The 24222-nt window shown below is 40.4% G+C and overlaps 1 long non-coding RNA gene across 2 annotated transcripts; it reads right to left on the bottom strand.

Annotated features, from left to right (window-relative positions):
- Positions 1-934: 934 nt before the first annotated feature.
- Positions 935-19567, bottom strand: LOC141511378 (uncharacterized). 2 transcript variants are annotated; one of them, XR_012475315.1, is made up of 4 exons: positions 19457-19567; positions 6111-6210; positions 3352-3402; positions 935-1190 (listed from the first exon to the last, which is right to left on the bottom strand). It is a non-coding gene; the product is annotated as an uncharacterized LOC141511378 (long non-coding RNA). The 2 variants fall into 2 exon arrangements; XR_012475314.1 differs by lacking the exon at positions 935-1190 and having other exon boundaries at positions 3125-3402.
- Between the last annotated feature and the right edge of the window lie 4655 nt (positions 19568-24222).

Raw genomic sequence — 24222 nt, forward strand, 5'->3', positions numbered from 1 at the left:
CTTCTGGATTGTTTTCTCAACTGGGCCAATGAGGCAATCTGCTGGCTGTGGCAGGGCAGAGCCTCTGGCTGGCCTATGTCCTCTCCAATATGTCTTATTCACTCTTGCCTCTGCACTGTTGTTTACACTTCCTTGCACATAAACTGCCTTTTATCATCACTGATCTGTGTCCTTCCTTTTCTTCCAAACCTGACTCGACTCCCCTCCTTCCAGGAAATCCTTGTTCCACCCTACCCCAACATTCAAGACCTCAACACCTGTGCACTCAGTTTGTGACCTACCCTTTTGCTCCTTCTGATTCATGTATGTTGCTTTTATTATAACATGTTTTGGGGTTCTTTCATGTTTATAGTTTCCCATGTTAAAATGGCAGTTCTCCTGGGGGCAGGATTATCACCTCACATTGGCCTTTGAGATTGGGTACAGTCTTCCTAACCAGATTGGAAGCTTCATGAGGAAGGAGATGAGAGGAGAGAGGGATCCTGGCCAGATTTGGAGCTCTTTTTTGAGTGTGATGATCATACTATACAGTAGTATTACATCTAACTAGGCTCACTTAGATTTGTAAGGCAGACACCTGGATGTCTGACATTACTAGTTAGGCTATCCATAATTTCTCTGGCCTCTAGGTCTTTATTTGTAAAATAAAGGGATTCAGCTAGGTGACGTCTAGGCTTCCTTTTAGCTCTAAGTCAGTGGCCATAAGAGACTCTGCCAAGCCACTGAGTAGTATCCAGGAGGTCTGGGCTGTTTGATTCCTTTTTCCTTGGAAATAGAGTTAGAGGCACCATTGCCTTTAGGTGGGGGCTGGGAGGTAAAAGCAGCAATGGGATCCAATTAGCAAAGGGAGCCTGGGTTAAAAAGTTAGGCAAATAGACACCAACACCCCCAGATTTTTTGTTTTATTGAGAACCCCCCCCAGCAGTTTTTGAAAGAAAAACTAGGCTGTCCAACAGAACTTGTTAACACATTTTAATATAGCAGCAATTTGACAGAAAAGTACTACATACTCAAAGAAGACACAGTCAGTTTGGTGTCAGTGCAAGGCCAGTGTCAAATGCCAGGAAATTTTATCATCATATGTGATCTCTAGAGGGACTGGGGATAGGAGGAGCTTTCATTCTTGATAGTGTGGGTTCAAAGTTCCTACTCTGACACTTGGTCCTTATCTTCCCAATTCACGGAGAAGTCTGAAAAATGAAAAAAAAGTTTGAAAAAAGTTCCCCTTTATTTTTGAAATCAGAATTTCAGAGGAAAAAGACTTGAGAGATGATCTGGGCTATCTCCCTCATTTTACAGATGAAGAATGTGGGGCTTAAGGAAGTTGAATATCTTGTCCAAAAAAGAAAGTAGCAGAGAGTAAATTTCCTCAGTCCTTGTTCCAGGGCTCTTTCCTTATAACCCCATGTCAGTGCTTAGTTATTGAAATTTGTAGACTCACATGGTGATTTTCATTTGTCCATATCTTCTGTGATATTTCAAGTTTTTTTGGGGGGGGACTCCACTAAAACTGTAGTCATCTCAGTTCTGAGAACTAACGGTGATAGTCCCAAACCCTGGTTAATCCCTCAAGTACCTTCTCACTAGTTTTTTGATTCCTTCTTTGACAACAGGAATGACCTCAGCACTTCCAGATGACACTCCTTTCAGTTTTGACATTTGATGATTTCTCTTTAAGTATAAAACGTTAGGGTATTTCATTCTTCTACTAGATTTACCTTTCTAAGTTAATGGCTCCCTTGACATTCAGAACAGAGTCTGGAGAAAGGATGATGAGTGTGGTGTGATGGGGAAAAGCCAGACCTGAGTTAGTAGCTTTGGAGTTAAGATTCTCTGGAATCCACTTCCAGGTAGAATTGTGAGACTGATGAAGTTGGTCCTTGAGTGCCCTCCTAAACGTTATTCTCCTCTGGACCCCTTTGCATCTCACAGTTCAAGCAGACATCTAATAACAATAATGATCATAGCTCACTTTTAAATAATGTTTTAATATTCTCACAGCTTGGCATATTCATTCTCTCATTTGAGCTTCACAACAACCTTTGAAGGGAAGGTGTTATTATCCCCATTTTACAGATGAGAAGGTTGAGGCACTTGCCCAGGGTCATATACTTAGACATTTCCAAGGACAGGATTCAAACCAAAGACTTCCTAATTCCATATCCAACATATCAGCTAATTCTGTTTAGGTATTAGTGCAAAACCTTGGAAAGTGATGCCTTCTGACAGGAATCTCTGCACTTCCTGGAGAGCCAAAAAAAGGAATCTTCTATGGGTAAAATTTCAGGCCCTGAACCAGACAACAGACTAGACCTTTTTGGACATTTTGAAAATTCCTTTTTCAAATATCAGTAATATTCCTGATGTGTATGGTGTTTTAGAATTTACAAAGCCCCTTTACATACTTTTATGTGATTTGGTTCTTGGAACAACCCTGTGAGATAGGCAGGATAGGTTTTTTTTTTTGTTTTGTTTTTTTAGGTCCTGAGCTGTGATTTCATTATAGGGGACCTTCAGTTTTAAAACTGTAGGGACTTGGTCATAACTTATAGTTTTAAGTTAACTGCCAATTAAACAACATGTGTCACAATAATATGTGTCACAAGCTAGCTCTTTTCATTAGACCTTGATGCCTCTCAAAGTAGGTTGATTATCTTCATTTTACAGATGAGAGGAACTTGATATTCCAAGAAATTAAGTGATTTTCTCACACAGTAAGTGACAGATTTTGGATTCAAAACCAAGCATTATGACTCCCCCATTTCCAGTTTGCTCTCAGCTATATCTCTCCATAGGCAGAAAATTCTCCATAGGCATAACAGTATGGCAGCCCAATGAACTACTGTTAGAGTCAGGGTTGGAAGGATAGAGAAGTGGATTTCATAGTATTCCAGGTACTGCTGCTAGACCCAGTTATTCTGTTCTTGCATCCATTCACTCCCAAATCTCATTTGCTATTGTAAAGGGTTCAAGGGGAGTCTTACAGAGGGAAATGGGGTCAGAACTTGAGGGAGCTGCTTGGCCTGGGAATAATAATAATAGCAACAATAATAACAGTCTCACAATTAACATAGTGTTTCCTATGGTCCAGGAACTGCACTTTACAATTATTTCATTGGATGCTCACAACTTGAAGGTAGCTCTTTATTTCACAGATGAAGAATTGGAGGTAGCAGGTGTCTGAGCCATTGAACATGGCTCAACATACTGAATTTGCCAGGATTTATCTACCTCTCACTTGCAGCAGGAGGTGTCCCACCTTGTCAAGGGGGTGTCCTTTCCTTGGGTTGAAAAAACTTTGAAGCTTTTTTACTGAGCTGCATTAGGGATCAGCTGGTGAATGTCACCCACCTTGGTTAGTTGATCTCCCCATGAGGCCTATAAAGATGTCTTCTTGGTGTCCTAATGTGAGGGTATGGGGAGTAGACAGAGCGAGACAAAGAGAGAGTCTTTTAAGAGTCATGACAGGTCTGGAAGTTACTTATTGGTTCTCATGGGTTTTGGAGGATGGGAATTAGGACTATATGGATCATTCATAGTTACTATTTTAAAAATTATTTTTTGATTTTAAAAATTATATATTTATGATAAAAATTGATATTATTTCCCTCTTCTCACTCCCCATTGTTGAATGTTTCCTTTTCAAATCTCAGGTGACAAGCCGTCCTAATATCCTAGCCTGTGTCAGGACTAAATTTTCTCTCTTCCTCCCTCTTTCCCACCTTTCATTTCATTTGACCCTGTGAAATAAGTATTGTTATCCCCATTTTACAGATGAGAAAAATGTGGCTTTAAAGAGGTTGGGTGGGGGCAGCTAGGTGGCACAGTGAATAGAGCACCGGCCCTGGAGTCAGGAGTACCTGAGTTCAAATCCGACCTCAGATACTTAATAATTACCTAGCTGTGTGGCCTTGGGCAAGCCACTTAACCCCAATGCCTTGCAAAAAAAAAAAAAAAAAAAAAAAGAGGTTGGGTGCCTTGTCAAGAATCAAATAGATAGTCATTGTCTGAGATAAGCATTCAATCTCATCTCTTTCCTGACTTAAGGTACATACAATATACTTTTCACTTCACTATTGTTGATCTTAACCTCTCCATCATTACCCACTTACTAAACCCAGCTTTTCTTGGGTAAAGGTAGCTTTTGGCCAGGATGGCACTGGCTCCACCTATGTTCGGGAGACCTGCCTGGCCCAGGGGCATCATGCCTCTCCTCACTTCCTATACATTTTGGGGAGGGAGACCTTTAGAAAGAGACCACTGAGGGGAAATAGGAGAAGCATTGACTGGATCAGGGACTTCACTGGGAGTAAAGACAGAGTAACAAGCTTCAGAACTTCCATACTCCCCAGGTCCCCTTAGAAGGTTAAATGTGGAATGAGAGGTAGATTTGGGGAGGAAGGTAGTTTCAGTGACTCCTATAGTTCCCTGCCAAGAGTCACAATTAAAAGGACTCTGATTATTTACATGGGGATTGCCTGATTTTAAGTTAGAAGGAACTTTGGAGAGGCACTGTAGTGTGTAATGGAAAGCAGGATGTCAGAAAGATCTGGGTTCAAATCCTGCCTCCAAAACTTAGAAGCTAAGCATTGGCCCTGGAATCAGGAGGAGCTGAGTTCAGAAATGGTCTCAGACACTAGTTGTGTCAACCTGGACAAGCACTTGACCCCAATTGCCTCAAAGGAAAAAAAAATGAAAGTAGCTCACAAGTTGTGTGACCATGGGCAAATCACATCTCTCTAAGCCTTAGTTTTCTCATCTATAGAGATGTTTGGAAGGCCCTTTGCAAATTTAAGAGGGCTATAGGAATGTCAGTTTTTTACTTAGTAACTGACATCCAAGCTCCTCTTTTTAGAGATAGAAAATAATGTAGTGACAAGGATGAGATCTGAAGAGATGAGAAACCTGGGTTCTAGTGCTGATTCTGCCATTAATTAGCTGTCTAACCTTGAGTGGGCAAATCATCTTATGCATCAAATAGGAATGATAGTATACCTTTATGGCCCATGGATGGAGAACTGGACCAATTAGCCTATAGAAAGCTCTACTAGTTCTAAGATCCGTGATTTGAGAGGATTTGGCTTTCCCAGGTTGACTTTCTTTCAGTGTGAGAAGTGACAGGTGAGAACAGCCTCAGGGAATATGGGCACAATTTAAGTTCTGTAGGAGTGAAACACATTTAGAGCCTACAGGCTCAGAGAATCACAGAGTCAGAGCTGGAAAAGACTTTAGAAGTCATTCGATAGGGTGACTTGCCTCACACATCACAAAGGCAGACAGCATAAGTAAATGGTAGAATCAACATTCAAGACAGACTCTTCTGTCAAACATACAAAGTCTATTTAATAGAATTGAAGAAAGATTTGGTCTTGACTACAAAGAGGCTTTGATCCCAAAACCTATAGAGAATTTTGATTTTTTCATCTCTACTTTAGATTATTGTGTTATTGCTCCCCAAGTAATCCAAGATAATCCAAGTCAGTCAGTGAGTCAATGACATTTATTAAGCTATGTGACCCTGGATAAATCACTTAACCCAATTTGCCTCAGTTTCCTTTTCTATAAAATTAGTGAGAGAAGGAAATGGCAAACGATTTCAGTATCTCTGCCAAGAAAATCAGGACCAAAAAAACAACTGAGCAACAACCATACCAGAACTGTGCAAAATCAGTTGTGTTCTGGGCCAGGGATTTCAAGCTTTGACTCTGGGACCAGATTAAATGTCATTGGAAAATATTTAACAAAATAAATAAAACAATAGAAAATAATGTTAACATGTGATTGTATAAATCAATATGTGGTATTTGGAGATCTATGGGTACTGTTGGGTGGTTCCCATTTCTATTTAAGTTTGATCCCACTGGTCTGGGCAAATGACTGCACTTTGGGGAGTCTCAGTTTATGGGACCAGAGAATTGTTTGTTGTTTTGAGTGTTAAAGATGAGAAGCCCCTGCAAGACTGGAGATGGACCTTTGAATCTTAATATCTTGTAAGTGCCCTCTTTTCCTCTCCTAGAATCCCTTAACTTAACCAGGATCTGCTCTTCACAGATTTAGGGAGATCCCTTTCTCACAACTTTCCCCACCTTTGAATCCTCTGGCCTACTTACCTCTTCCCCTTTTCCCCATCAGTCCATAGAATTGACTTGTCTTTCCTCTTTTCATATCATGGTCCAACTGCTGGAGTGAAATTCTTGGGAATTCTCCTTCCTAGAGAAGCCAGAAATGAATTGATGGTAAAGGAATGATAAACATTCTAAAATGTATAAGCCTGCTTTCTATGCATTATCTTATTTTAGCCCCACACAGCCTATGAGCCAGGTACCTTGGGTGGTAGTATCCCATTTTATAGCTACTCTGTGATTACTGTTTGTTTTTATAACCTGTGATTTCATTGATATTGGAATTTCTTGGTAAGGAAATTCCCTCTACCAAGGCAAATTGGCAGCATTTCTCTAACTCTTAGAGAGTTACCTAAAACACAGATGGATTAAGTGACTTGGCCCTGGGTCATACAACCAGCATGTTGCTGAGAGCTACTTCATGATGAAGTGGCATTTGAATCTGGGTCTTCCTGATGGCCATGTCCAGTATTGTAATCACTACTTAAAAGGCCTCAATAGTGAGGCCTGGACCCTGGATGCTTTCCCTATGGCATCAGTCAATTATTAGAATGTCCAACCTTGACAAGGAAGACTAAACTAAAGAGGTTAGTTAGGCATGATCCTCACCTCTTATTTTCCTCATCCCTCATACTGCCATGTTATAGTTACTGTTGCCATATTGTTAGGTGACCCAGACTGGGCTTACTCCTTCCCTACAGGGATCTCAATTAATGATATAGGATTTGGGAAAGGGGTCATAGAAACATAGGGACATAGAAACAGCTAATCTGATCCTTGATGGATCCCAAAGTCTTGGTTCAAATCCTAGTTTCTCTTCCCTGACAGGTGGCAGGGCCCAGGTTCTTCATTATCTCTGAGATTCTCCAATTTTCCACTTACCAAGAGATGACTAATAACTTTTGGGAATAAAGAAAGAGTGAGGTCTGTGCAAATCCTCTATAGGCTAATAGGTAGTGTAAAACACAATTTGGAATTGGTGTTTAAATGCCAACTGTTCTTACTATTTATGTGACCTAGAGAAATTGCTTAATTTCTGTGAATCAAATCAATGATCATTTATACAGTGCTTACTATGAACCAGTACTGTACTAAGAGCCAGAAATACAAGCAAAAAGAAAGATAATCCCTGCCCTCAGGGAGCTTACTATCTGATAGAGAAAGTTAGCACATGAATGAAAACTGAAAGGTACCCTTACCAGGGCATGGTGGAGAAAGAGATCTAAGGATTCAGCAGTGGAGAAGGAATGAAGCATTGAGCTTCATTTTCCTCGTCTATAAAATGAGAGTTGGACTGGGAAGCTTCTTAAGTTCCAGCTCCAAAAATCATGAAATTCCTTATAAGTCACCCTACCTCTGGTTATGTTTAAGACAAGGCTTGACAACCCCTAGGAGTGAATGTAGGGGAGGGAGATGGATATGATGCCCTCTGGGAAAGCCTGTGCCAAAAAGGTATCAGGGAAAAACACACACAGAGAGATTGCCAGTGACCTGTGGGGTCACAACAGGCTGGGGGGAGGAGACAGGTTATATAAACCACCTTTGATTTTCACAGCCTGTCTTCTTCTGAGTAGTCTCCAGGACGAGGAAGTGGAATGTTTTCTAAGCCCTGGGCTGATTCAGTCACTTCCAATCAGTCTCCTCCCAAAGAATGTCAACCCCAATCCATCTGTCTCCAGGGCTGCAGTTTCTCAGCCAGACAGGGAACCTGAAAAGTCACTTTGGAGATTTGGACCCACTTGTGAAAAGCTCTTTGAAAACCACTTAACCTGGGGAAAAGGCTAACCCTTGAAAGACGAGCTTAGAAAATGAAGTGGTTTGTTGCAGTATGAACTCTGCATGGTTCCATGAATCTTCTGTGTCTTAGAAGAAACCTCCTAACTGGTGAAACTATGGAATTTTAGAGCTGGAAGTAACCTTAGAGACCATCTAATCCACTCCATCCACTTTCCAGAGACAAAAACTAGAGCCAAAAGAAATGGACTTGCTCAAAGTCATTTGGTTAATGAATATCAGAGCTCAGGATTAGAACCCAGGTCTTCTGACTCCAAAACAAGTATTCTTTCTATTGTATTACAATGCCCCTTAAATTTTTTAAAAATAATTTTTGTGTTCTTTTGTTTTTACATCACACATTTCTGTATATACTGACTGTCACCACATCACTATTATTATCATCATCATCAGTCTCTCCCTTATGAAAATGGAAAACGAAGTCAGATGACACATTGACCTTGTTGGACAATATATCCAGAATTATGCACCTTTACGTAACCACACTCTTTACTATTATTAGGGTACTTCCATATCTGTTCTCTAGAGCCCAAACCAGTCAGTATAATTGCCTGGCATTTCACTTTAATGTTCTTTTTTGTTTACCTTATTACACTTGCTGACTTTTCATCGTGCCTGTTTCCCAGTTGATTGCAGAGAAGCCACCCAGCTCCAATAGGAAGCTTCTCCTTCCAGAGAAGGAGCCCTGTGTTTGCCTCTTCAGCTCCCCTCTTTTAGTGGATAAACAACCTACAACCTTCTCAAGACTGTCTTTAGTTCCCACCACTGTGGTCCAAATTCCAAAGCCAAGGAGGAGAAAAAGAAAAGGGACTGAACCAAGTTGTAGCACAAGATGCCAATACTGGATATCTCTTATTGCATTCCTCATGTAGACCAAGTCTATGACCTTCATTCTTTGTTCATTAATTTAAATCACTACCATCAACTCCACATCTGAACCACCACAACAAATGGAGAGCCTCCCTAGGTGGCTTCCCCTTCTGCTGCTCAGTATGCTGTCAGATATTGTCAGGATTGTCAGTGTGTTATATCTGAGAGAATCATGGAGCCACGGAACATCTGGACTGAAACAGTGCACAGGGATTACCAAATTCAAGAACCATATTTTATAGATGAAGTGACTTGTTCCCTAATCACACAGTTATGTAAGAAATTTGAGACTTGAGGTCAGGTCTCTTAACTTCCTGATTCTTATTAGGTGTGTGACCTTGGACAAGTCACTTAACCCTCTTTTTCTCAGTTTCCTCATCTGTAAAATGAGATGGAATTGGTAAACCACTCCAATATCCTTGCCAAGAAAACCCCAAATGGGGTCAGGAAAAGTCATTCATGGTTGACGCAACTCAACTCTTGGTCCAATATTCTTTCATACTGCTTCCTGATATACTCAATGTATAGAAAACATAAAATAATTAAAAACATTAACCTGCTATGTACCATAAACACACTAGGGATACAAAAAGAGACAAAAGACAGTCCCTTCCTTCAAAAACTTAATTTGATGGGGAAACAACATATAAACAAAAAGGAAGCTATATATGGGATAAATAGGAAATAAAAGAGGGAAAGTACTAGAATTAAGAGGGGTTGAGGAAGGCTTCTATTAAAAGACGCAATTATTATTTTTGTAAGGCAATAGGGTTAAGGGACTTGCCCAAGGTCACTCAGCTAGATAATTATTAATCATCTGAGATGGGACCTGAATTTGGATCCTCCTGACTTCAGGGGGTCAGTGCTCCATCCACTGCACCACCACCTGCCCCTTAAAGATGCAATTTTATTTTATTTTTTTTAGTTTTTTTTTCAAGGCAAACGGGGTTAAGTGGCTGGCCCAAGTCCAAACAGCTAGGTAATTATTAAGTGTCTGAGGCAGAATTTGAACTCAGGGTCAGTGCTCTATCCACTGCACCATCTAGCCGCCCCTAAAGATGCAATTTTAGTTGAAATTTAAAGGAAGCCAGGGATAAGTAGATAAGAAAATCATATAAAATATAATTGAACCATTTAAAGATATTTTAAAAAATTATTTCTTTTACCGATCTGTAACCTGGTGGCTTGATATTAGTATGGAATATTAGAAGTTCTTTAGCTCATTTGTAACTATTAGAAGGTTGCAGGGTACTGGTAGGACTTCCCCAAATTAGATTTATTTTGTTTTTTTTAGCAAGTATTGCATTCTCCCTTCTTATTAGAATGCAGAGGAGTCAGGTTAGCTAGAGCTGTAAATAAGATGAGGCAATCAGAGGATTGGTGGTAAGTACCAGGTCTAACAGGTGCTTATAAGCAACTTGCAGTCACTTTAGAGGTAGAAACAATTGAATTTAGCAACTAATCAGCAAGAAGAGTTGTTTTTGTTGTTAGTCCCTCATTTTGGGGGCAGCAAGAATAACTGAAATGAGAAGCTGCTGAATGGCTCATTTTGTGTACACAATTGAAGGTAAGGTTTTCTTTATCTTGACCCCACCCTGCCTTGTAAATCACCATCCTCCAAGTAATCTGGTTTAAAAAGTTAAGATTGAGGGTCATTTCTTGCTGTTTGCCCTGGCCTCAGTTTTATTAATCTAGGAGCAATAATTCCAAATACAGATCTTAGTTGTTCTAGACTTTCCTGTCCTGCTTCCCATTTCTCCTGACCTCTAGGAAATTCTCCCTGACACATTTTCTAACTAGTTCTCCAAGAATATACCTTCCCCAAAGGGTCTCTGGACTCTATTATCCAGCTGCATTTGCCTTTATCTGCCTCTGGAGACTGGTGGGACCCCTCCTCTTCTTGTTGCTTTACCTAAAGCTAAGTGTTTTAGTCTGAAGATCAGGGGAAAATAATGGGCAATCAATCAGTTCAGGGAATAAAATCCTGAGGTTTCTTAACCCCACACAGGCCTATATGCATAGAAACTGTATGATCTGGAAGAAACAGCAATGCATTTGATGAGAGGACTTGTATTTGAATAGTAATATATCACTTAGTACCAGTGACCTTGAGAAAATCACTTTAACTTATCTAGTCTTCAGTTTCCTCATCCATAAAATAAGGAAATTGTATTTGATGATTTTGAAGGTTTCTAAGTGCTGTGAACTCTCAGCACACACACACACACACACACACACAACACACATAGACACATGTCTCTACATGTATCAGCAACACAATACCAGCATCTAGTTGCAGCATATACACTCACACATACATGCATGTGAACTAACTTGAAACATCATTGAAATAAAAAGGATTTGTTCTCCCAGCTCCCTATAAATGATTTTTGAGTTGAGGGGTAAGTTTCTCTAGATCAAGGCATTTTTTTTTTTTAGATTTTTTCTAGGCAATGGGGTTAAGTACCTTGCCCAAGGCCACAGAGCTAGTTAATTATTAAGTGTCTGAGGCCGGATTTGAACTCAGGTACTCCTGACTTCAGGGCCGGCGCTCTATCCACTGTGCCACCTAGCTGCCCAGATCAAGGGTTTTTAATCTTTTCTGTGTGTGATGAGCACCTTGAGCAATCTGGTGAAGGCTATGGATGCTTCAGAATCATGTTTTTAATCAAGTGGAGGAAATGGCTAAATTTCACATTAGTGAGACTAAAAAGTAATTATTTGTTTCCGTCTAAGCTCACAATCCCCCAGAAGTCTGTGGGTGGAATCTGTTGAGGATCCCTGGATCTGGGCATAAGAACCTGGACTTGAGAGTGAGAAAAACTGTCTCCTGAAATCATTGAATGAATACAGCTACCCAATCCCTAGACTGGCAAGACTCCTGTTCAGCTATTTTTTTTTTTTAAAGATAATGGGGTTAAGTGATTTGCCCAAGATCACATAGCTAGTACTATCAAGTGTTTGAGGCTGGATTTGAACTCAGGTCCTCCTAACCCCAGGACCATTGCTCTTTCCCCTATTCAGCTATTCTTAACATGGTTTTGGTGAACTTTTCTTTTTAAAATGTTGAGAATTGTTTATTTTTTGCATTTCCAAACATACTGAGATTTCTGTAGACTTCACCAGGCTGCTTGTGGAATATAAGACAAAGAAGAGGCATAAAACAGAACACTGAGTACCTAGGTCAGGGGAAATCACACTCCCAGGATCCCCAGACTGTTCTCACAGATAGCACTCCTGGTTTGTGGAGTGAAGGAAATGTGATAATGGAAAAGACCAGGGCAGGGCTCTTCCTCATTACCCTTCCTCACTCCATTGTATCTGTTGTCACTTTTAGCTCACTTCCCTCCAAGGCTCCCCAACACAAAGTCACCATAACCTGGCCCCAATACCCAGACCTTTTCCCTGACAGTACCTTCAGACTCAAGATCAACAATGGCTCATCTTCAGAGTGAAGGGCAGGCTCCTCTGTTTCAGAACCAACCATCTTCAGGGACAAGCACATTAGGAGAAGCAAGGCAAGGCAGGAGGGCATGATGACAGATGTTCGGTTCTTTTATTCAACCTGGTGCCTTGATTCCACCCTAGGGATGTGTCCCTTCTTCCTCTAGGCTCTGGGCTCTTTGGTCAAATGTTCAAGAATGGGTGAAAGGGGAAAAGTTCTACCTAGTGTCTCTCTGGGAGTTGCCTAGTTCAAGAAACTCTGGGGCTCTTAATCTCCTGTTCTTCCTTTGCTCTATTTATCTGACAAACTGGAGATCAGTCTTTTAATAGCTTCCCTCCCAAAGTAAAGTGAGACCAGTGATTGCAAGGAAAGATCCCAAGAAGGAGGGATTTGGTTTTGTAATAGAGGGGGAGGGTCTCCTTCCTTTTCCACCCTGTGCCTCTTCCAACATAATTAGATCACCTAAGATATTGATATCAGCTTAGCTGACTAATGCAAATCCCCAGTATGACAATCCTTGTACTCTTTTGGCTATGTTCCCCTTTAGTATCACAATGAAGTACTGTATGTGACTTGGGACTTGAAAATGAACCTTACCAAGAGACTGGAATATCAGACCAACCTCTCTGGACTTCCATTTTTCCCACTTGTAAAATAGGGAGAGTGTTGATGTTGTCGAGTGTGTTCTGGGACTTCATTCTGCTGCCTAGGGGGTGATTAAGGGGGCAACTAGATGGTGAAGTGAACAGAGCACTGGCCCTGGAGTCCAGGATGAACTGAGTTCAAATATGACCTCAGACACTTAATAATTACCTAGCTATGTGACCTCAGGCAAGTCACTCAACCCTATTACCCTAAATAATTTTTTTTTAGGTTTTTTCAAGGCAAATGGGGTTTAAGTGGCTTGCCCGAGGCCACACAACTAGGTAATGACTTCAAGGCCCATGGTCTATCCACTGGGCCACCTAGCCTCCTCACCCTAAACAAATTTTTAAAAAGAAGGGTAGCTAAGTAGTAGAGGAGGAGAGTCAAATGAAGTTCCAATATATAAAACCTGAATGCCTTCAGACCTTCCAGTTCTACTGTTTAATGTCCTATCCTCATATAGAGACTTGGTATTTTATATGAACCCTGTCCCGTCTCTGACATTGAACCTTTCCATTCCAAATGATGAGTACATTGACAATTACAAAAAAATCCTCATCCTTGACACTGAACCCCCATCTATGCCAATGTGTTCCTCAAACTTTGGTACTCTTGATACCAATTCTCTATCCCTTACATTAAATATCCCATCCCTAATATTGGCATTGAGCCCCCATACTTCACACTCCTCATCTCAGCCACTGAGGCCCTATCCATGCCAATGAGTTTGGCAATACCAAGCTCTGCTGGACCCTCATCTATGACAATAAGCTCCCTGTCCCCAACATCAAGCACCTCATCCCTAATGTTAAGACTGAGCCCCCCCCAACCTACACTGAACACCTTCTTATACATTGAACTATCATTTCTGACCCATTATATTGAGTCTTTTGCAGTCAGCTGGGTTTGAGGATATCTGAAAACATGGAAGTGTTGGGTGTTAAGAAGAAATCCCAAGGAACTTCCATTTATTTGGATTGGAGAAACAAGACTAAAGTACATGAGTCAACAGTGAAGAGCACAAACCTGGGCAAGGGTGTGTTGGAACCAACTCTAACCAGTTCTCAAGGTTTTTTTTTTTGTTGTTCAGTAGTTAAAGGAGTGGATCATACTATATGCGATTGAGGAATTGAGAGGCTTTGATATTTGGGATGGATGGATATTGAAATGTTTTACTTGTTTAAACAAGTACATTATAAGAAGTTAGACTGATCTGGGTACTGAAAATGCTGAACTTGGTTGTCTCCTGGGAAGAACCAGTCTCCATAAATATTTTTAGAAGATGGAAGGACCACAATAGAAGTTCTAAAATGAAGAGAAGTTTATTAATGATAGAACAGGGATTCCAGAGAGCACAATGGAAAAATAGGAAAAGCAGTTACAGAACATGAGAGCTGTAAGGTTGAGGTAAATAACAATCAAAGAACAGGAAATGGGAATTGGAGAAGTGGAGTAATTCACCCTCTGTTAGCCTGGATACATATCCTTGGGAATGGAAGAAAAAAGGGATGGTGAAAATTTTTTAGCTATGGGTACAGTAGCAGTAGTTCCTCTCAGCTCTGTAGAAGAGTGGACCACTTAGTGTCTGAACTACACCTTATGTAATCTGGATTGTAGCTTGTGCTGATGTCGAAGACTGTTTCTAGAATTCTATCTTCCCCATAGTCTTGTCCCGTTCCACTGTCTCTGTCTCATTTCTCTTTCAAATATTACAGCATAGTGTACCTTTTTGCCACCCCCTCCACCTTCATTTTTTTAAAAAATTTGCCTTCCCCATTAGAGTGTAAGCTATTTGAGGTCAGGGACTTGCTTTCTTTTCACTTGTATTTGTACCCCCCAGCTTTAAGCAGTCTCTGACACACAGTACATCCTTAACATATGCTTGTTGATTTTATGACTGACATAAACATGCCCTTCTTCTACATTGTCGATGAGTTGGATGAATGGATGTAGAAATGTTCATTTGCTTAAAATTTATAGTTGATACTAAATTGGGAGGAAAGACTAATATCCGAATTTGTTGTTGTTGCTGAGTCATATCCAACTCTCCATTTTGGGGATTTTCTTGGAAGAGATACTGGAGTGTTTGCCATTTCCTTCTGTAGTTCATTTGACAGATGAAGAAACTGAGACAAACAGGGTCACTCAGTGTCTGAGGATGGATTTTAAAACAGAAGATGATTTTTTCTGATTCCAAGTTTAGTGCTATATTCACTGGGCCACCAAGAATATCTTTTTATCTAAAACAATAGAGTGAATTGAGTAAGATAAAAATGAACGGAAATAAATGAAAATCCTGTAGTCTGGTTTTTGAAAAAAATCAACTGATTAGTACAATATTAAGGGTTAGCCAACAGTTTTTTGGGAATTTTAGTAATTTGTAATCTCACAGTCAATCCTGTGACATGTCATCCAAAAACAGCTAACATTCTTCCATTGCCTTAATAGAGACAATCTGTACTTAATGAAATGCTTCTCTATACTCTACTGAGGTTAGACAACATTTAGGGGATCTATTCAGTTCTGGACAGCACATCACATGCTAGAGAAGGATATGGGCAAACTGAAATCCAGAGAATGAATCAAGAGAATAAGGGAATTGGAAACTGAATTTGTTGAAATGAGATGATATTTAGCTACTGAAAAAAAAAGATTTAAGGGGGATAAGACCATTGTCATGAAGTGATTGAAGAGCTGTCACGTGGAAGAAGGATAATTTTATTCTGCTTGATCACAAAGGACAGAACAGGAAATAATTGTTGGAGACTTTGGATAATAAGGCAAACAGTTCTTCACAATTAGCTGCCCCCAAAGTGAAATGGTCTGCCTTATGATGTAGTGTTTCCCATTCTTAGAAGTGAAATGAATAAAAGATGGATGTCTTGGTCTTCTTAAAGAAGGACAATTCTGCTCAAGTGTGAGTTAGAATAAATGACCTATACAGTCTTAAGATTCGGTGTTTCTGCCCATCACCCTTGGAGCACCCTAATTCAGATATGGATTTATTAAACAACCTCTGAAATCCCAAGTCCGATTCTGGGATCCTGTGTCCTCTCTTCTTCTCCTTGGTCAACTTGGAGATCCCTAATGATGTCAAACTCCTATACAGGTATGAGTTAAAACTAAGTGATCTCTCATATTCTAACCCAGATTCTGCAATTCTTCATTGCTCTCATCAAACTAGGAACTTCCTAAAGGTGGGAATGATGTTTCCTACAGCGCTCTCTGGAAACATCCAGACCTCCAACAAAAGACTCCGATCCAGAGCAGCGGAAAGGAAAGGGCTGTGATAGAAAATTCTTCTCTGAAACAGGCTAGAGGGGTACTACTCTTGGGAGTACATTCACAGATTGTGGGCCCCTTTGCGCCTAGGATTACTGCTCCTGCCTTCATGGGAGGGAGCCTGGTTGATTTGGCTTGTTCTGTTTCTTAAGTGTGGGGCAGGATGTGGTGGGGACGCCCATGCAGACGCCCCCTGGGCTGGGGACTGGGGTGGAGGCTGCAGGGAGCTAGCGGGATGTGGAGACGAGTTAAAAGGGAAGGCGCCAGAGAAGAAGGGAGGGGAAAACCCAAGCCAGGAGTGCGGGAAAGGAAAGAGGGAGGAGAGACCAGAAGGAGAAAGAAAAGAGGGAAGCAAGAAGAGGACAGAGGGAGGCGGGAGGTCGCACGGGATGGAAACTGCAGCTATTTCCGTCGCTTCCACCTCGGTTGTGGTCTTGGCCAGAGTTTCCAGCTTTCTAAACCCATCCTGGGCGGCCGATCCTTCGGCCAGTCCTCTCTGCCCTCTGCCACCAGGGCGCTGCCCCCGGCCAACCGCACCTCGCCGGGGCAGGAAAGACAAAGCTGGGCCGGCTGTAGCAGAGTCGGCGCCGCTCTGTGATTACCGCAGCCCGCTGCTGGCCCCTTCCCGCCCACGCCCTGGGTGCTGAGGCTGGCAGCCGAGGGCAGTCCGGGCAAGGGTAAAGGATGCAGACGAGGGCATAAGCCTCTGTGCCCAGGAAACTGGCAGGGGCTGAGGGGGAGGGGGGGTGCACATCCGAGAAGATAAAGGCGGAGGATCTCTTTTCCACCTTCAAGTGTCCAAATCAGTCAATCCCTTAAATAAAATAGGACAGATTCTCTAGATGCAAAAACTGAGAAGTAGGGGAGAAATCTCAGACTTCCCTCCGGAGTGAGGTTGCAAAAAGAAAGAAGGGAAGGCATGAGAAGGAAAAGAAAGAGGAGGAAGAAGGAGAGAGAAAAGAAGAGGGGAGGCGGAGTTTTATCTGCTTTCTCCCTCCCTCCCCTTCCAACCCCAAAAGAGATGGAGAGAGGAGATCCAAGCTAGGAAAGGTGAATGAAGTCTAGGAGTAAGAGATAGGAACCAATCAGAAAAGGGAGGATGGGACCAGTGATGAAATTCCTCAGGAAAATGGAAATACAAGAAATATGACAAGTAAACATGGCCTTACTTGAACAGTGTAAGTGAAGCGAGGAAGAGAAGGAAAAGAAGAAAGGGAGAAATGGATGAAAGGGGGGAACGAAGAGAGTGAGAAAAGGAGAGAGAAATAAAAACAGAGGAAGGAAAAATGGGGGGGGGGGGAAGGTAGGAAAGAGGAAGAAGTAAAAGATGGGACAATCAGAATTTCTTGGAATCTGATGGGTGTCTCAAAATCCTCCAGAGAGAATCTCAGAAAAGGGCTTGGATTTGATCCACAACTGGGCATTTTGAGTTTTTCACTGGTAGAGTTCTCCTTTTCTCTAGTTGGATTCTTTATGGGGAGACACTGGTCTTTGGATCTTTGAGTTTTGAATACAGTGAGTTCTGGAGGGAGAAAACTTTTTTTAAAAAAAAAGACATTACCACTTAGATCTATTAAGATCAAATATTTGCATTGTCTCTTGAAAAAAGTAAGTATACTCCCATTAGACCCATTGTATGGAGAAAGATACCTAGTCACCTGTCCCTTCCCTTGACATGACTTTCATAATTTAAAACCTCAGCCTATCCATTTCTTTTCATAAGTCAGCTACAGAATATCTAAATTATTGGAGACCTTTTTTTCCCTTCTAGTGATTCACTATTAGTTAATCTTTGATTACTCCCTTATGGCCCATGTTTTGTCAAAGACTGGGCTTTGTCTCTAGTACTCTTTGAGGCTACCTACCTTTGCCATCTGATGATCTCTGCTCAAGCAGTGTAAATGAATTCTAACCTCATGATAAACCACATATAGTTGCATCAGTGATGTTCCCATCAAACTGGGAACTCCCACAGCATGGTTGTAGGAACTCTCTTCTCTGAAGAAAAACAACAGTTTTGGAAAAACAGAGAAAATATATGAACTGGGGGCAGCTGGGTGGCTCAGTGATTAGAGCACTAGCCTTGGAGTCAGGAGGATCTGAGTTCAAATTCAGCCTCAGACACTTAATAATTGCCTAGCTGTGTGACCTTGGCCATGTCACTTAACCCCATTGCCTTAAATAAATAAAAAATTTTAAAAAAGAAAATAAACAAACTGATGGAGAGCAGAACAGAATCAGGAGAACAATTCATACACTATCAATTTTGTAAAGACCAATAACTTTGAATGAGTTTTAAGAACTCAGTGACCAACCTGATTCCAGAGGACTTATGATAAAACATGTTATCTACCTTCTCTCTTTTTTAAATTTATTTTTTATTAAAGATATTATTTTAGTTTTACAATCCCCCCCAATCTTACTCCCCCCCCCCCACGGAAAACAATCTGGTTATCTACCTTCTCACAGAGAGGTGATGGACTCATGGTGCAGAATGAGACAGAAGTTTTTGAACATACCCAGTGTTAAAATTTGTTTTGCTTGACTTTGCATATTTGTTCCAAGGATTCTGCTTTTCTTTCTTATTTTTTTCAAGAGAGGGAGGAAGTGGGAAAGAGAGAAAATAAATGCTTGTTAACGGAAAACAAATTCATTCCTTCACAAAGGCTAGGGGAAATGACACAGGGGTTGGTAGGTAGCATCTTGGGGTTCTGGATAGGAAGGAGAGAAGGCCAAAGAAGAGGGTGTCACTGGGTGAAGGTGGGGAGGTGAGACCCTGAAAGAGGTAGTTTGAGCAAGGAGTGTGCCTGCCCCTCCTCCTAGCTCAGTCTGTAGGAAGCATGAGATAAAGAGCACAGCCAGTACTGGCGAGGTTGCCTAGGGATGCTTTGTCTTCAGGAGAGAGCCAGGTTGCCATGACTGCAAGGAAATGGAAGGAGCGTGAGCAGAATGCAATTTTCTATTTCAAATTCCAGACTTATTGTTTGTATCTCATTGGCTTTCCTCAATCAATATATTAAGCATTCCTTACACTGTCCCCATCAGTCTAGGAACTCTCTAGGGTGTCTCTTCTCAGATATGAGCTTGATGGAGGCAGCTACCTTACCAGTATAGCTTAGAAATAGTTTTTCCCTTAAGGATGAACACTTCATTTCCCCCAGTTGTGTGTTTCAATATGCTTCATGAGTGCGACCCCAATAGCTAAGGAAGGAAAGCTTCAGCTAGAAAAGTCGGCTGTTTTCTTCCCTTAGAGAAGAAGGCTAATAACTAATTGAAAAGATACTATAATGTGTTGTACCTTGATGAGAAGGAACCTCCTGACATTCTGTTGCCAGATTGAAAGTAGTGTGGACCAGACTGCTGTCTCAAGCTCTCTTGGTCCTGGCCCCAGGAACACACAGGGGACACAGTTTCTAGCTAGGTGTACAATCCCTATTGGAATCATTTCTGTTGCAGAATGTTTTATTAGAACACAGAACCCATGCTTTCATTAACAATCTTCTCTATCTAGTGGGCTCTCTGGAACAAAAGAGAATGGATCCTCAGATATTTGTTATCCTGAACTCTTCATTCAACCCTCTCAGCAGCCAGTTGTCTGAGCCTGGCCTTTAGAAATTAAGGGCATAATGATAGATAAAGGTGCAGGAACTCTGATTTCTATAGGACAAGAAACTTTCAGGTGAGGAAACTGCCTGTATTTTCTAGCCTCATTGGTCATGGTTCTGTCCCTCCCCAATTCTTCCAGTCAACCAAACCAATCTTCTCTCCCTCACACTTGGCATCCCATCTCAATCCAGTTTAATTCAGTAAAATTTTTTGAGTACCTACTATAATCCAAGCACTGTGCTAAACACCAGAGATATACGAAAAGAAGGGGGAAAAAATCTCAAGGAACTTTCAATCTAATGGTAAAGACAACATGAAAATAGATCTATGCAAAGTCTCCCATGCCTGGAATGTCCTCCCTGCCTGCCTCTGCCTCATAGAGTTCCTTCTCTTCCTCAAAGATGCTGTTCAGGCATCCACTTCTGCATGAACCTTTTCCTGATCTCTCCAACTTCTAGAGTCCTTTTCCCCAAACTTTCTTATATTTAATTCATTTGTTTATTTCTATTTACTCACTTTATAGGAATACTGTAAATATTTCTATAAATACTTCTCTCCCACTTTAGAATGTGAGCTCCTTTCATTTGGTGATTGTTTCATTGTTTACAATGTAAAGTTTATAACTGTATAATTGTATCCCTAACATCTAGCCCCAAAATAGGTGCTTCATAAATACTTGTTAATCAACAAGTATTGATTGCTAATACTTAGAGCAGGGAAAGTCCAACCATATTAAGAACTGGGAAATCATTTAGTTTGGCACTGCCATGTCAACCGCATGTGGGGACTCAAAATTCAGTAAATTTAGGAATGTTTTAGGGATGAATTAATTAAAGTTTGATGCAATATAGCAGAGGATGATGTCATAAATATCCAAATGTCTTTGACTGAAAAAAGACTCTACTCCTTACCTAGAGCAAAGAGAAGTTAAGTGACTCTTGCTCAGGAGTATACATACAGCCAGTGTGTGAAGTCAGGACTTCAATTCAGGTCTATTCATTATGCTACAGAGCATTATCACCATGCTCATCTACATACTCATCATCTTACCCAGAGTAGACAGATCTCTTATATCTCCAGTCTTATTTGGGCTGATCCAAATAGATGCTGGTTTAGCAAAAGGAGGACTAGGTGAGACAGTTATAACAAAAAGTGTTGTCTTTTGGGAATTCTAGTGATAAACTGGACAGCTAACTGAATTATTCTATTCTTTTCCTGATCTCCACATTAGCCAGTATCTATTTTGTTTGTACAAAGATATTTACATGTTATTGCCCCCCCATTAGAATGAGGGTTCCCTCAATCAAGAGACCATATTTTGCCTTTCTCTGTAGTTGGCACATCACCTAATACTTGTTGACTGACTCTGGTTGGGAAAAAAAACTTTATTTGAATATAAGTTTAAAAAAAATTTCCCCATTGGGGGACAAAGTACCTAGTTACTAGTCATTAGGAAATTGAATGGAAGGTGGAAAAGCCTGCTATAAATTAGGAAACAGAGGATCCAAGTGAATGACTGGCAAATATTCCATGTGGTATATGAGGAGATATTCTGGTGGAGAAGGTGCCATTCTTTTTTGGGGAACAGATATAATACACAAAGCTGGCTGAGAAAATCATGGATCAAACTAGGGGGAACTTTTAGCTGGAAAATAGTTAAGGAATTTAGGATACTACCTAGTTAGTCTGGGTAGGGGTATAATATTTAAAGCTTGGAAGTGACCTTTAGGATTATCTATCAAAGATTCTTAATTTGGAGTCCATGGACTTATATTTTTAAAAAAGTATTTTGATAACTATGTTTCAATATAATTTGTTTTCTTTATAATCATATGCATTTTGTCTTATGAATCTAACAACATTATTTCAAATAGGCATCCATTGTCTCTAAAAGACTGCCAAAAAGATTCATGATACAAAGAAAGGTTGAGAATTCCTACTCTAGTCCAACACTTATGTTACAGATGAAGAGACTGAGGCACATAGCGGTTAATGCATCATAAAGTTCACATATTTTTTAGCAATTTGAAGAATTGTGATTCTTGAATCCAGGTCTTCAGACTCCAAATCTGGTGCTCTTTCAGCATAGTTTTGTATATCAAAGTAGTTTATAGATCCTCTCACTTGCCTGGACTCCTATTCTTAATGTTTCTTTTCTTTTCTTTTCTTTTCTTTTCTTTTCTTTTCTTTTCTTTTCTTTTCTTTTCTTTTCTTTTCTTTTCTTTTCTTTTAGGTTTTTGCTAGGCAATGGGGTTAAATGACTTGCCCAAGGCCACACAGCTAGGTAATTATTAAGTGTCTGAGGCTGGATTTAAACTCAGGTACTCCTGACTCCAGGGCCGGTGCTCTATCCACTGCACAACCTAAGCCACTCCTCTTAATGTTTCTAGTACTACTTTTTCTTCCCCCTTTTGTGAATAAAAGAAATATCATATTTTGTCCTAGGAAAGGGGTGACCAGGGGGTAAGAAAGGGAAAAATAACTAGATATTAGTAATAGGATGCTAGAACTAGGCATCAAGCAAGCAACAGTAGCAAAGGAAGAAGGAAGAAGGAAGGAGGAGGAGGAGGAGGAGGAGGAGGGGAGGGGGAGGGGGAGGAAAGAAGAAGAAAGGAAAAAAGGAGGAGGAGGGGAAGAAGAAAAGGAAGAAGAGGAGGAGGAGACAAGGAAAAAGAAGAAATCAATAATCAGAGATTATAATAATATGTAATTATTAATGTAATAAATCATAATGTGTCAATTCCGAACCTACATAAACAAGAAATTCCACTGCCAAGATCATGATGCTGGGTACCTCCAGTTGGGGTTTGGAGATAAGGAAAGCTTAGGAAGTACTAAATGGAGAAAATCATTATCTAAAGTCGAGGTCATCAGAATCATTTATAGGAGAATGTGGGCTTTTTGAGGATAGGAACTGATTCAATTTTGTCTTTATGTAGCACAGATAGGGTACTTGACTAACTAATTAGTTAATAATTAGCTTAATTAATTAAAAATTATTGAAAAAGAGCAAGGATTCCAGGAATCTAACTCAGTCATCAAGACCTTTGGTGAAGCCTTCCCCAGTCCCTTTTTTTTTTTTTTTTTTTTTAGGTTTTTGCAAGGCAAATGGGGTTAAGTGGCTTGCTCAAGGCCACACAGCTAGGTAATTATTAAGTGTCTGAGACCGAATTTGAACCCAGGTACTCCTGACTCCAGGGCTGGTGCTTTATCTGCTGCACTACCTAGCCGCGCCCCCCCCCCCCAGTCCCTTTTTAAAAGAGTGTTTGCTATGTCTCAGTTTCCTCATCTATAAAATGAGCAGAAAAGGAAATGGCAAACCTTTGCCAAGGATCTTTCCCAAGAAAACCCCAAATGGGATTATGAAAAGTCAGACACCACTGTAAAATAACTGAACAACAGTGTGCCATGGTGATATACAGCTCCTACTCAGGGAGTTTATAATCTTCATGGTTTGTGCTTCATAGCCTTCTTCCTGCAATCTGTTATCCAAGGCCCACTTTTTTCAGACTTCTCTTCCTCATTCTCAATCCCAATCCCTTTAGTCCAGACATCCTTATTTATTGATTTTTTTTCTTCCAATGTTGTGTGATGTTGGACAAATTACATAATATGTCTGAGCCTTGCTTTTCTTTTCCTCCCCCCCATCAAATGAAGGAGTGAGATGAAACAAACTTTAAGATTCCTCCCAGTTATGACATTATCAGTTCTTAATTAGGAGGGTTATCAGGTGAGAAAGTAGACTAAAACTTAGTTAAGATTTATGTGAGACAAAAATGACATAAATGCTAGAACCTCATGGAAAATCATGAAATCTCTATTATCTGTGAACATCTATCAACTTTTTTTGTCTGAAAGACAGGTTTTACCTTTGACTGAAGGAAGGACAATGCTACATGAGGTGACCTTGAGACCAAGGTATAATAATGCTGCCCCTCCAAAAAAAAGAGAAAGTATTTTTTCAAATACTCAGAAAAGAGTAGAAGGAAGTTCAAAAAGAGACCAACAGTGAAGATAACTTTAGAATTATTATGTTAAATGTATTATATACTTTAAAAAGAGATTTGTGCTTTTGTATTCAATCTTTGTTTTCTGTTTTCTTTGAATATAGAAGGAACATGGTAAGATTATCAAGTTCATAATAATAAGAAAACATATTTATAACAGAAAACTCATTTTTTTAAACTTGTAAAAATTTTTTTTTAAAGAAAAACAATCCCAGGATAGATAGCATTGTTTGATTTTTTTTTTTTAGGGTTTAAGTGGGGTTAAGTGACTTGCCCAAGGTCATACAGCTAGGTAATTATTATGTATCTGAGACTGGATTTGAAATCATTTCCTCCTGACTCCAGGGCCAGTTCTCTATCCACTGCATCACCTAGCTGCCCTGGCATTGTTTGATTTTGCTGAGTTGAGGGGAGTATTGTATATTGAGAGAAGACCATAAAAAACAAAAAA

Source organism: Macrotis lagotis, chromosome 2, assembly GCF_037893015.1.
Source record: "Macrotis lagotis isolate mMagLag1 chromosome 2, bilby.v1.9.chrom.fasta, whole genome shotgun sequence".
Lineage (NCBI taxonomy): Eukaryota > Metazoa > Chordata > Mammalia > Peramelemorphia > Peramelidae > Macrotis > Macrotis lagotis.